This window comes from Anas platyrhynchos, chromosome 15 (assembly GCF_047663525.1).
Source record: "Anas platyrhynchos isolate ZD024472 breed Pekin duck chromosome 15, IASCAAS_PekinDuck_T2T, whole genome shotgun sequence".
NCBI classification, from domain to species: Eukaryota; Metazoa; Chordata; class Aves; order Anseriformes; family Anatidae; genus Anas; species Anas platyrhynchos.
This window is the reverse complement of record NC_092601.1, coordinates 16100963-16114543: the sequence shown is the minus strand read 5'-3', so window position 1 is coordinate 16114543 and position 13581 is coordinate 16100963. Positions and strand designations below refer to the sequence as shown.

Genomic DNA, 13581 nt, shown 5'->3' with positions numbered 1-13581 from the left:
TTTCTATTGATTTTTTTATAAATACATGTTTTGCAGAAATGAAACAGTTGCAGAACGTAACCGAAGGTCATTCTTCATCAACAAAATAATAATTACGTAAGAGTTAAATGGCTGAATCTAATTCAGTTTATGTTAGCAAGAGATTACTATTATGGAGTAATCTTTGCTAAAATTAAGGGTGCTGTTTTTCTTTTTTAAAGGCAGGCTTAAAACAAAACCAACACCAAACATTAAGAGTAGCCATTATAGCAAGTTTGGGTCTTAGACGAAGTTTGTGCCAGCCAAACTAAAACAGAAAATAGGAACTCTGTAGCCTTCAGAAAATGTGAACCTAACCCCAAGGGGTTAATTAATAGTATAAAATATAACCCCAGGTTATATATTTGATTGGGGATATGAAGGGAGAAGCCAAGGGAATGTGCTTTGAAACAGATTCATGCATTTTGGTGCCTTCGTTCTCATTTTGCCCAGGGTGGAAGGAAATTTGGTGGCTCCTCACCAGCACCTGGTGGGTCTCATCCCCTCCAGCCTCCTTCCACCTGCCCGCGGGCATCACCCTCCCCAGAGCTACTGCTGGAAAACCCTGGCCAAGCATCCCAAACTTGCAGAGAAGCAATCTGGATACCCAGACGGGATAATTTCAGCAGGGGTTTCCTGCTCAGACAATGCTGGTACAACACATCATCCCCCAAAACGCTGCTCCCAGCAGCTCTTCAGCTCTCACTGCTAAATCCCCATCATCGCCACTTGGCATTTTATTTTTCTCCCCCTAGCCTGCCTGTAATAAATCGATGTGATGTTATCTCAGGCCTCCTCCTTGCTTCTCCTGGAGCGCCTCGCTAAAATTCGGCATTAATACGCCGTGCCCCTGGAATAAAGCCTCATAAAATATTGTTAGGATTGCTAGGCAACCGGGAGGCACGGTGGGAGCTGAAAGCAGCCGAAGTGGGCGTAGCGAGGCTGCGCCGGCGTGCCAGATGAAAAAGGGAGGCTATTCTTTGTCTCTTCATGCCAGCAATGCTTCGCCTTTGGTTTTCTTTCGGAGGGAGGCTGAGGTACGCCGCTGCCGGTGCACAGAGGCGCACATCTGCTCTAACCTCAGGTTAATCAGCCGGATGAGAGATGCACCTATCCGGAGCTTTTCGATAGCAATAAAAGTAAAATGAAGTTTTTATGGTCATGAAATTACCCATATTCCAGCTGTTTGCATCCTCTGAATGCTCCTTGTGCAAGAAGAGAGGCCACGCTCAGTAATGACTTGCTTTATGTGCCCTCCACCCCTTCTGCACACCGCAGCAGTGCTTAATGCCGACGGGCTCTGGAAGGAAGGGGAACAAATAAAAAGCAAGCAATTTATTGGCAGGGGCCAACACTAGTAATTGGCTATTTACCGATACATACGCAAGGATAAAAAGAAAATTGAATTGGGCTTGCAAGAACAAGGAGAGGAATTACGGGAGGTGTAAACAGGTGACGTTTACGGCTCGTTTCATTAGCTAAAATGATAAAAACCTGTCTCTGCTTTACCTTTCCTGTCTCCTTCCCTGTGAGTTGCTCAACCACAGCCCAGGCTCAGTGTGAGGTTTGCTTCCCAGGGCTTCATTTAGCATTTTGTTTTCTGCTACAGCAGCCAGTGCCCAAGCTGACCATCGCATCGGTCTGCGTGGAGCCTGTTCAGGCTGTTAGCATCACGGGCTGCTCTCACCAAGTCGTTTTTAGATGCTGTGAACAGCTTTCCCTCAATCTCCAAGCTCCTGGGGTGTCTGAAATCCATCATTCAGGCACCTGCAGAGCCTCCCCTGCTTTACTCCCATACCAACACCAGGCTTCATCTGCTCTGTATTCAGGCTGGGAGTACTTACTCATGCAAGACATTTCATCAGCACGGATGAGGGTTGCTGAAAATCAATGATGAGAGCAGGACCTGATGGTTTTGGTCCATCTCCTGTCAATGAAGATGTTTTCTGAGAGTCCAAGGCTCCTGGATACTCCTATATGATACCAAAAGGGACTGCAGTCAGCCACACGCATCTCTCAAGACCAGTAATGAGTGCTAGGGTGAGGCTGTCATTGGGGTCAGGCATCCCACAAGACCATTTTGTTGGAAGCTGTTTAGGGCTCCCCAGCTCCTGCCACGCTGCTCTCTGTTCCCAGCATCATGGGTGAGTTGTGGAGACATGAAATAAGGCCAGACCTGGGTTTTCTCTCATCCATCTCAGAAAGCTCTCTCTTTGGTTGGCATCAGGGAGGAGCTGGTCCTCGTTGTAGCCATGGTAGTTATTTTAATAAAAAATGTGGCAGCTGGAAGTGTAAGAGGGATGGGAACCAGGGACCTTAAGAAAGGATAATTGCAGACTTGGAAGCAGTGCTAGAGTTAACAAAGGGACGTTTAATCCAATTCTCAGCTTCTATTTTAGGATGCTTTTAACTTTCCAAATCAAAAAAGGACAAGGGGAGGAATAAAAAAATCTCCATCGCGCTGCGATTTCTTAAGCTTGTTCGCAGCCCAAAGGTGAATTTTTGTGCGTGCGAGGAGTTTGAAGAAAATCCATTCAGCTGTTTCAGAGGTTTCAGAGCATGAAAGCAACATCTGGTTTAAAAATCAAAAATAAAAGAAATTCCCTTTGCTCATCAGAGTCAAAATGGGTTTTGGTTTCACGCCTCTGATTTGGTGTATCTGGAGCTGCCCTCTGGAGAAAGCTGGCCATTTCTGTATCGATTTGGAGGGGATGAAATTGTTTTGCAAACAAAAAGAGAAGACGAGGGGCAGGCAGAGAGGAGGGCAGATGGGACTTACACCCTGAGCGTGCTGCTCGCATCCTGTCCAACGCGGCACAGGCCACGGAGGCAGAGGTGCCCTCCTGCTCCCTGCATCCCCTCTTTAATTAATTGCACAAAGGATTTGGGGGCATTCAGGTCTGCTTTGTGCCATTTGCTGTGCTCAGCGCTGCGCTATAGATGGCAGTGCAGGATGGAGCTTGCACACCCACTCGCTGCGATCACCGCCCCGCGATGCAACCTCGCCTGCAGCTCGTCCCAGGGCAGGGGATGGGGCTTTCTGCAGATCTGTCTGAAATCTGTTGGGTGTTTACCCAGTTAGTTAATGACAATACAACTGTCACCCCCAGAATTTACTGTGACTCCGTTGTCTCATCACAGGCAAAAGCAAGAAGGAAGCTCTCTGCAAAGCAACTGCTGCTTCTAAGAGAGCACGCAGGTGCTCAAAATCCGCTAGCAAATTTGGGCATGATGTTGCAACATGGGAATAGTTTGCATTTCAAAGGGACCAAGCGGCTGATTTTTCTCTATGTTTCTCGGTCCAAGATCACATCTATGAAAATGCCCTGCTTGTACAGGAGTTTGCTGCTGTAGATGAAAGCACGCACCTTGTCAGCATGCTGTTGGTATTTATAAGGACACCAAAATCTCCACAGATATAACCATCCGCAGCAAATCTTGCCCGTTTTGTTCTCTCTTTGTACATCTTCCTGGAATTCCGGGGCTAGGAGGAAGAAAAGAAGCAAAATTCAGCTCAGTTCTGCAATAGAAAATGCAATGCTGGCAGGAATAGTGATGCTGCCGAAGAGATCATGACAGGAGTGCAGAATATCATAAACAATTACAGCAAGATGCTTTTGAAAAATCCCTCCAGGTACCCAGCTGCATCTGTTGATGCTTAAACACCTTTAGAAACCTGGCCACTGGCCCACTGCTCAAGATGTTAAAGAAAAAGGCAGAGAACAGCAACAGGCTCAAGAAAAGCAGATCTCTTTTGCCACCAGCAAAGGGAACAACCCCAACTTTTTACATGAACAGGGTGAAGAAAATTGCAGAAAAATAAAATGCCGTGACAGTTTGTTCCTATGTTCATGGTAGCTGAGAATTGTCCTTACCTTTGTTTGGAAGATGGAGCCAGACTGGCACAAAGTACCAGCAGGCTTTTTTTGTTTTACCTTCGTGCCTGAGGAAGAGCTGCCTTCTACCTGCCCTGGCCCAGGCTGGCGGGACGCACCAGCACAGCCTGCCCTGACAAGGAGAACCACAGCACTTCTCTCTTACAGGATTTTAATGTCATCTTACACATCAAGAGGATTCAAATGACAAGAATGAATGGCAGTAGCCAACCTCATGGCTTGATATTCTGATGAAATGATGCCCTGGCACATCCATCATGCTGTTTTGCTGTCAAGAGAGCTCCCATCTCTGCAAGATGAGTGTGTTTTTCTTTCACAGTGTTGCTTCTTTTTTTTTTTTTTAAAAAAAAAAAAAAAGGAGCAGAAAAAGAAGAGGCAAGCATCTGTCCTCAAGCCTAACTACTACATAAATGTAACTTTGATACCAGGCACAGCCAGATATGCAGGATTCAGCTCTGAGCAGAGGACACGAATGAACCCAGCTCCATCTGAAGGTGCACACGGGTGCAGCCCACAGCGCGTGTAAGCGCAGGGCTGAGCCTCTGCAAAACACAGCAGCTTAGGCAAGCTGAAAGACTGGAGGAAGATTCATTTCTTGCCAGCAGCATACTTAGACTCCTTGTGCCAGACCCTACCCGTTTCCCCAGCCGGCAGCTCAGCGAAGCAGAGGCGGACACGAGCAGGAGCGAAACTCGAGGCGTGAGCGTGCAGCAAAGCAGCACGGCGAGGACGTTTGCAGGGGCTGCAGGGCTGCAGATGCTGTGCTAGTTGCCCAGGCAACACACACCCTTGCAAGGTGCCCCTTTGTCTTTCCCAGTTTTTAACTAAGGTGCCTTGCTCTAAAATGCGGATTTTCCAAGCTGTAAATAAGACTTGTCTCCTAATGCTCTTCCCCTCATCTTTTCAGTGCTTGCTACCAGCAGCACTGCTGGTGGCTAAATAAGACATAAAATTAAGAGCAGCTTCATGAGTACGGCTTGCTCAGGGTGGGAGAGGAGGTCTCCAGCAATCTCCCACAGATCTCCCATAACCAGGGCTCATCCACTCTCCGCTGCCTTAAAATCTCAGGGTTAATGCCTCTCAGGAAGGGGGGCACAGTCAGCATTTTACCAGCGTGTCCCAGTTTTGCAGGATGCAGCCCTGTGGCTCACACTCATTACCAGACACTGATCCCATTGTTATGGAGCAAAATCACCAAGTGCTGAACGGAGCGCGACAAAAAACAGCAGAGGAGTAAAACTTGAAATGAGCTGGAAATAATGTCTGCTGTGTCCACGAGGCCCGGATTTGCTAATTCAACATTTGTGAGGTCGGTACGCTGGGGCGAGGAAAGGACGGTGCTGTGTGTGGGAACGAGGTCTGTCTGAAATTATCCTTCCTAATGAAAGGTCAAGCAGGAGACAACCAGGACAAGTGGTGTCTGTGCACCCCCAGCTAGAGAAGGGGACTGAAATACAGGGAGAGGAGCTGGCAAAGAGCCTCTGCTCCCAGCGAGGAGGTGGCAGGGGAGGGAGCGAGAGCATGGAGCAGCAGGTTTGCACATGAAGAGATGGGGAAGGAGGAATGTGGAATGAAATCAGGCACTACATGCCCTGTGTAAGGCCCTGAGATATCCCCAGCCGGGTGCCTGCCAGTGTCCTCACAAGGCCAGCAGCCCTCGCTGGCAGGGTGACATCCCTGTACATGGCAAGGAGTGGGGAGCAGAGAGCTCGTTCTGACTCCTACGTAGCGCTTGGTCGCCCTATTTTGCTGCCTTCCCTTTGATGCAAAGAGCCTGTGGGGAATAAAGCGCAGTGGGAGACTGCTTACGTGGTTTCTAACCCATTAGTTTCTTTTATTGGCTGTTGCCTCAATAAAATAAAATAAAAAAAAAAAAAGAAAAAGAAGAAAAAAGAAAAGACGAAGAAGAAAATCAAGGAAAAGTAGTTCAAGGTGTGAAGAATTCATATGACAGGAAAAATGCATAAGATGTTATTGGCTCTGTCCCCCTTGGCTCCAACCTCAATCGTCTCACCATGCTGTGCACTTATCCTTCTATTATTACACGTAATGACAGGGAAATTTTAGAGAGTCCTATGCAAAAAGCCAGCCTGCCCTCACCCCCCACCAAGCGAGGCCCATGCTGGCTCGAGCTCACATCACTTGGCATCTGATTTCAGCCTAGCGGGGTGTTTCAATACCAATAAACATCTTGTTTTCACGCGAAGAGCTGTTGCAGCTACATCCTTTCCCCTCTTTTGTGAGCATCCAAGGTTCCGTGTAAAACTTTTCATCGATCACATAACCAGCAGCTCGGCTTCCCTACAGGCCCTGGCTGCACAAAGCGTTTTGACATCGGAAGGATGCGAGGTTCGATAGGAAACTCATCCCCTCGGCTCCCCGGGGCTGTGCCCTTGGACAGGGTGTGATAGGGAGGAGAGCAGGGAGATGAATTTTGCCTTGTCCCAGGTGACTTTGACGCTGTGTGTGGAGGCACGCAGCTGGCCTGCCACCACACCAGGAGCTGAGAGATGATCATTAAGGATTTAATTGGTCTGAAAGCTTCCTGAAGTGCTGAAGAGAGACCTACACCATGCAGCGTGGAGCGGAAAGCCTTGCGAGCTGAGAAGGGTGAGAGAAGTGGCCTGAAACCCAGGTGAGTTCCTTCCCGTCCCTGTCCCCTCTGTCAGACCTGCAGCACTGTCACACCTCGTGCAAATGAGCCAGGGAGAACACAAAACCTCTGCAACAGCAGCCACGCACTGCTTGGGGGGAATAAGATTAATGGGAGCTACCGGGAGCCTCATCAGTCCTCGTTCAGGAGTCAGAAATCCCGATCGAAACCTGCCGTGACTCGTGGCTGTGTGCTGGCAACAATTCGACCTCGTTGGGATAACAAAGGGCAGATCCTGTTCCGAGCCACGTTGTAAAACCACCGTGACGGGGTGTTTATCACAGGGAGCGAAAAGGGCACGGTCAAAATTTGCTGAGCCTGCTGCTTGCAGGTGCCAGTACGTGACAGTGCCCCGGTGGCACGGTGGCATCCTCCGTGCACTGATGACACCTTCCTCAACCCAAAGGTCCGGCCGGTGGTGACCGCAAGGGAGTTGAACTGCGATGAGTTCCCCATGGGATGGATGGGACAGAGCATCCTCCGGAGGTGTCCATTCTGCCTTGACACTGACACTTGAGGAGAGCGATTCAAGCAGCAACAACTGCTTGATATCCACGTGTCCTGGGAGAGATGTCTAGAGCTATCTTTATTTCATCTCCAGGGTGCAAAGGAGAGGCTTGCCTCTTTCCTGGGGTCCTGCCAAGCGTGGACCTATGGTTAAACAGCTCTTATCCATGGAGAAAAAGGTACAGGAGATACCAGGCAGAATTTGGTGGCCAAGCCAAAAACCAACACGTCTTTCACACAAGAATGCTCAGACAACTGCTTTCTTATGCCTCAGCTAGAGGAGCTGACAGTGCTGGGTTATGGGGTTGTTGTTGTTTTGTTTTTATCATTTTCCTTCAGTAATTTTTGAGATTTTTCCATAGCTTTTCTTACAGGCAAGTCCACACATAAATGTAAAGGTGAAGCCTGTTTCCATACCAATGTCTTTCTCCCCCTGCTTCTCATACAGCTTTATTTGTAGGCTGATGATAATAAGAACTCTGCTACTCTGCTACTATTGATTTTTTTTTTTTTTTTTTTAAAGCATATATAACTCTGAAGCACTGTAGATATTGCATGGACTTTGGAACAAGATAAGGAAAAAAAAGGTAATCACATATGCAACCTTTCCAGCTCTCTAATTAATCTGGACAGCAAATTCTTGAGCTGTGGTTTTGGGTCCTAGAACAAACTGACTGCCTCCTCTGCATGTTCTCATTTTCTACAGAAATTTATAATTACTCAACGTATATCTTTCAGACCCCACAGGGATCCCACTTCTGACACAATATTTTTTTAAGAGATAGGAGAACTGACATGGCCCTATCCCTTTGAGACTGACTGCCGCGCAGCTAAAAACCAGAAATATTTGCTTGAATTCTTCTAAAATACTAATTTCCCTTTCTCAGTATAACCTGAAGATGGAGTGAAACAGTTAAAACAAGCTGCTAGAAGTACTGCAGGGAAAGAAGGCTAGAAATCAGAAAATGATAGGTCCAGCTTCCCAGTGACCTGATTTAGGAACAAATCTTTCCTTCTGGAAGAGCTTGTCCCCATGTGCTCGTCCTGTCCCCCTGCTCTGCTGCACTCCTCACCCAGGCTCTGCAGAGATCAATGGGATTAAATGAGCACAAATGAGATGGGAGCCAGGCTCCCTCGCTGCTGGGGGAAGTCAGCGTGGAAGCTGGCCTCGATACATCTATCTAAAGCTCTGTATTGAATCTCGTCTGACAGCTCCAATAATGATAACAGATATGGCCAAAGCCACTCCGTGTTTGCTTTGGAGGAGGCCAGGTTCCTCCTCCTCCTCCCTCGCGGACAGGCTCGCTGCTCTGCCAGCGCTTGTCCCCGATGTATTTTGACTGTTTGATGAGCCAACTGGGCTCCTCACACTGCCAGAGCCCAAAGGGACAAAGAAGTACGACCTGCTACCCAGCACACTTAGCCCAAGCCCTTACTGGGCTAGCTGGCCCTTCTGCATGATCACACACCTGGGAATCCCTCTGGCTCAGAGGTTTGCTAGCATCCAGGGGCGTCCCAGGCTTCACCTTTAATTTAACCTGAAACCTTCCTTGTTTGGCACAACAAAACCACTGACACCACCGGGATGCTACAAGTGCATCCTGCAAACTTCTTCTCCAGGCAGAGGCTGCTGCTGCAGAGCAGCCAGCTCCCAGAGCCAGGGACAGAGATACACGGTGTGGTGTGGGCACAAGGATGCGGTGCCGCACCTGACCACCCAAAGCCAGGCTACCCTGCAGCTCAGCAACAGAAAGTCGAGCCACATCAAATCCCAACATGAAAGACCTCGAGAGAAACAGTAAATCATGCAGGAAAGTTAAAGCAGCCAGACTTCATTATGTCGTTATCCATGTGCACATCTCAAAAATCCCTTCCGATGCTTGGCCCCTGCAGCAGAGCCGTGCCGAGCTACATGTGGAGGAGCCCCGTGGCTCAGGGATGCTCAGCTTCCAACCCATCTCACAGCCCAAAATGAGCCAGGCTTTGCGGGGCCGTGCCACTAAATGAGGCGGGTCAGGCAGCAACAGAGGAGTTCAGGGACGTTGATAAAAACAGGGGAGATGAACCTGAAAGCAGAGGCCATCCCGTGCGTTTGGGCAGCTAAGCGAGCAGGGAATAAATTGGGCTGCTCGCACCACGAGGCATGGAGGGCAGGGTGGGTCGGCACCTCTGTGAGCTCTTGGCACGCTCCGTCTTCCCCGTGTTTGTGCTGGTGATGGGGTGCTCTCTGGAGCATCATCAGGTTTTATGGCTGGTACGCATTATTAGTGCTTCACAAGTAAATAATGTCATATTTCATTGTTTATTGCTGAAAATGCACGGTAAAAGGCTAAAGCCTGAAAAGTGCAGAAAATAATTTATGTGGGAGGAATGAATTTCCCATCACGTCAAATGGCTGCTGGAATTTATCACAGTGCCCTTCAGTTTGGGTCTCTGTCCAACATTTTTAAAGGTCTGTCTTTGTCATGCATTTAGGCTCAGGGAAGCTGAAGGTTATTGGGAAGAGTGGGAATTGCTGCTGGAGTAAGGGAGGGAGGAGCGTGTTCAGGGCTCCAAGGAGCCCTTCCTGCAGCACTCACAGGAAAACTGCCTGCACAGCAGCACCAGGAGCATCCTGGTGACGGGATACAATGGCAGGATTTCAGTAGCAACTCGGAGAGAAGCTGAGCTTTGATGTATTTCTGCAGTTCTTCTTGAAATGCAGAAATCAGTACGGGGTGAATGAGGACTCCTGGCTGACCTCGTGGCCCATGCTCAAATCTGCCCTGAGAGCCAAGCTCAGCATTTCATTCTCATTCCTCACTTAGGTACTCAGCCCTGATAGCTGGGCTGGATTGCACATGTAAAGGTTTCTTGGGTGCAGTAGCATTGCAGGATGAGGCCAGGAAACTTCAAAAATAGGTTTTGAAACTGCTGTCCCTACTGCTGCTTTTTCCTTGAGAAGCTGACACGCTGCTGGGCACGCGGGCAGGAGTGTCAACCTAGGGGAATAATTGTGCTTTAAAGCTGCTATTTTTGTCCGTGCCATTTATATAAATATACATTTATACGTGTCTTGTCAGATTTGCACCTGAACTCCCCTCCCAGGCACTGCCACCAGCTCCTTTCCAAGATACACTTCTCTCTAAATTAAAAGAACAGCCGACAAAGCCAGGGGCAGCACAAGTGTCCTTATTACAGAGGTAAGCTCTCAACTCCTCAAAGTGCCCAGAAGATTTGGGGCTGGACACTCCATCCTTGGTGGAACCCAGCATTTCTCATTTCTGTATATGGCCAAGGTGCCTCCTGCCAAAAAAGTTGGGGCTGGTGTTGGTAAGTCAAAACCTAGAGGGACACCTAATGGCATAAAAGCACAGGAGGCTCAAATAAAAGCCCCTGATTTGGAGGAACCTCATCTCCAGTTTTCTGGCACTGGTAGAAAGGGTTTAGTTGGGACCCGTCCTCTTCCATGCCTCCCGCTCCATGTTTCCAGGCCCAGTGTTTTGAAATGCTGTCACACAGAGTTGTAGCTGGTTAAATATTCAACAAAATAAACTGCAGCAGCAAATCAGGCAGTGAGAGATGCTTTTACACACAGACCTGTGGTCAGAGCCTGTGACATTCCAGGGGACTTGTTCATACAAGCGCCCGAGCTTAGATAAGCAGGATCCAGGGACAAAAGGACCCGGATCCATACTGCTGGGTACTTTAATCTAAGCCTTGCTATCTTAACCCAAGTCCTAAAAACTTATTACAGAGTAATCCAAACCCCACCCCATGTAGCCGTGATGACCTGAATGTCCATATTTGCCTTACATTATTCTAAGGATTGCTTCTTAAAACAATCCTATTTACATTTAACAAAAAGAGAAGATATGACCTAAAGCTGAAATTTTAGTAACTGAAGAAACACTACCTGACAACAGAAGAGAAAGAGAATATATCAGGATGCACTGGCACGTGATGTGACAATGACCTTGAGATGATCCTTTTCTAACATTACAGGTAGCGGGAACATCAGATGGATGACCAGAAGGAGTGGGGATGACAAAGAAGCACTTGTGGAAACACTTACATTTAGAAGAAATACATTAAAAAAACAAAAATAGTAACCTTTGTTATTGTGTACAGACCTTTCCATAACCTTCACATACAGCAGCCCTGACACCCACCTTTTTTACACATCTTTACCGTGAGAGGAGAGGCTGCCTCACCTATCCTGGTCCATCAAGGAGCAAAGAAGCAAACCTGGCTAGTCAGATAGTGGAGAGGCAAGCGACCTGTGGTCTAGAAGCACAAGAAGGAAGGATTCCTGTTTCTTCTATGGCAATGACTTCAGTCTCATGACCCTGGCTAACTAGGATAACCACAGCGGTGGTGGAGCTGAGCCTGCTGAGTTACAGCCAGCACAGGTCACCCCGTGGGAGGCTGCAGCGGTGGCAGGGGACGTGCAGGAAGCCGTTACGTTATCCCTGCTCTAGGCACAAACTTCTGCAGTGCTTTACGTAACACGGTCCTAAGGCTCTGGATGAACAATTTGTTTTGTCACTCTTTAAAAAATCCATCACTTTGAATGAGTCATGTACAGTGACTTCACCGGGCGCTGACATACCAATGCTTGTGCAATGACTTGCACGGACACTTCTCGTGATGCCCTTGCCAAAATTATGGCATAACAAAGCAGTGCTCACATGCAACCGCCCCATCGAGATACCCTCGCTGTGCCTTCTAGGAAAGAACATGGCCTTACACCTTGTGCTGGAAAATACAGCTCTTTTATTTTGTATTTGCCCAGGAACAGTGTTGTTGCTTGCTTCTGGGACACAGCTTTGTCTTTCATTACATCACAGATAAATCGTAGCACACAGAGCTCGTAGAATATTTTTTTTAAAAAACTCATTTTACAAGGTTCAACTGAGAGAACCTGAAACACGCATTTTTATTGGATTGGTCAAAAAAACACAGTGCTCAAAGTTAATTAGCTATTCAGGTACAATATAGCTTTTATAGGCATCATTTCTTAGAATGAAAAGGTATATAATGATATATTGTAAAGATTATGGAGGAAGATTGGTATGTATCAGGGATATTACTTTAACTGAAAAACATCAGAAAAATGTCCTAGTTTCTATGTAGTTCCAAAGCTCAGTATATGGAACAAAACATCCAGGGGAATTAATTACTTTTTTGTTGATTTTTTTTGTGAGCTTTTTAAATCCCAGGGAAATCTGTGTACAGGAGGGTATCAGTCATCCATACACAGAACTACATAAAGTATCATTAGAGACCCCTCCGAATACATTGATTTTTTTATCCAGCAGCAGTGTATCAATATTTTAACCACTGACAACAAGATGTAGCCTTCATTATGAAGTATTTTCCTTTGGGTAACTAAACCACTATGTATCAGGGAAAATAAATAGGTTGCCTCCCCACAGCTTCTGCCTATGCAGAAAGTGAACTCCTCACACTGCTCTGGCAGAGGAGTGTTGATAAGAAATTTAATATATTGCTCTCTCCTCCCACCAGCAGCTGTCTTATCTAGTCCCACTTTACATTATCTGAGCTTTTTTTTTTTTTTTTCCCCTCACCCCAAAACCATGATAGGAGGACTCCTGTGCTTTCCAGGCCTGGACTGTGCTCATTTCCAGCCCAGTATTTATTCATGGCCGGACTATATCCATTTGTCTCTACGCCAACACCATAATGTGATGAAATCGCTCTTCTACCTGGCGTTTATCTCCCACCAACCACCTTCCAGCTCAGCTATTATTCAGCCAGACTAAACAAACACAGCTTTATGGGGCACATCTCCAAGGAAGAAAGGAATGCCACTGATGTGCTGAACCCCACTAATTGGACCCCAGTGTGCCAGTACTTTCAAGCACAGGGCTGCTCCTACTTGGGCACAGAAACAACTTCCTAACCCTGATGATCTTAGGGGCAGAACAAGCAATGGTGTACCTCCAACTACAAAGCTGCTGTTTTTTCTTTTCTTTTTTTTTTTTTTCTCCCCCTCCTATTGGTGTGGCTTGTTCCCAGCACCTTTATTAATGCAGCTGCTCATCCAGCTGGGTGTAGAGTCCATTTGTACAGGCTCTCACACAACTAGCTGATAATATTTGCACCTCTTGACTTCTGGAGGAGTCTAGGCATAGTCCACATTAAAGGCCCAGACCTTCTGCTGGATCATTTCATCAATTTTCCTCTTAGCTTATGCTTCCACTTGTGGTAAGCTAAATGAATGCATTTTGCTCAGCCCAAGGAAATTTTGCTCCTCACTGTTCTCCTATAACATCTTAAATTACTTGCCAATGCCAAAGCTGAACTAGTTCCACTGCTTGCCAGTTTTGGTGTTTCTTCAGTGCAGAGATCTGCCATCTCCCATACGGAGACTATCTGAGCTCTGCCACCATCAGCAGCAGTTTTCTGATCTGTATCTAGAGAGTCTGAAGTACTCCATAATGAGATAACTCCCCAGCAATATTTATATCCCAAGTAGCAATGCAGAGTCCCTACTGCAACTGG

General features: G+C 47.2%; 2 long non-coding RNA genes across 2 annotated transcripts in view; one reads left to right on the top strand and one right to left on the bottom strand.

Moving 5' to 3' along the window:
- LOC110352832 (uncharacterized) overlaps window positions 1-13581 on the bottom strand; it is a 37274-nt gene continuing 23693 nt past the window's right edge. The window contains exons 4-6 of the long non-coding RNA XR_005269560.2: window positions 3387-3502; window positions 1863-1991; window positions 1-1318 (exon numbers count right to left, since the gene is read on the bottom strand). This is a non-coding gene — a long non-coding RNA (uncharacterized lncRNA). The remainder of the gene's footprint in view (window positions 1319-1862; window positions 1992-3386; window positions 3503-13581) is intronic.
- Window positions 6407-12613, top strand: LOC119718445 (uncharacterized). Its single transcript, XR_005269561.2, has 4 exons — window positions 6407-6549; window positions 7598-7661; window positions 10137-10256; window positions 11059-12613. It is a non-coding gene; the product is annotated as an uncharacterized lncRNA (long non-coding RNA).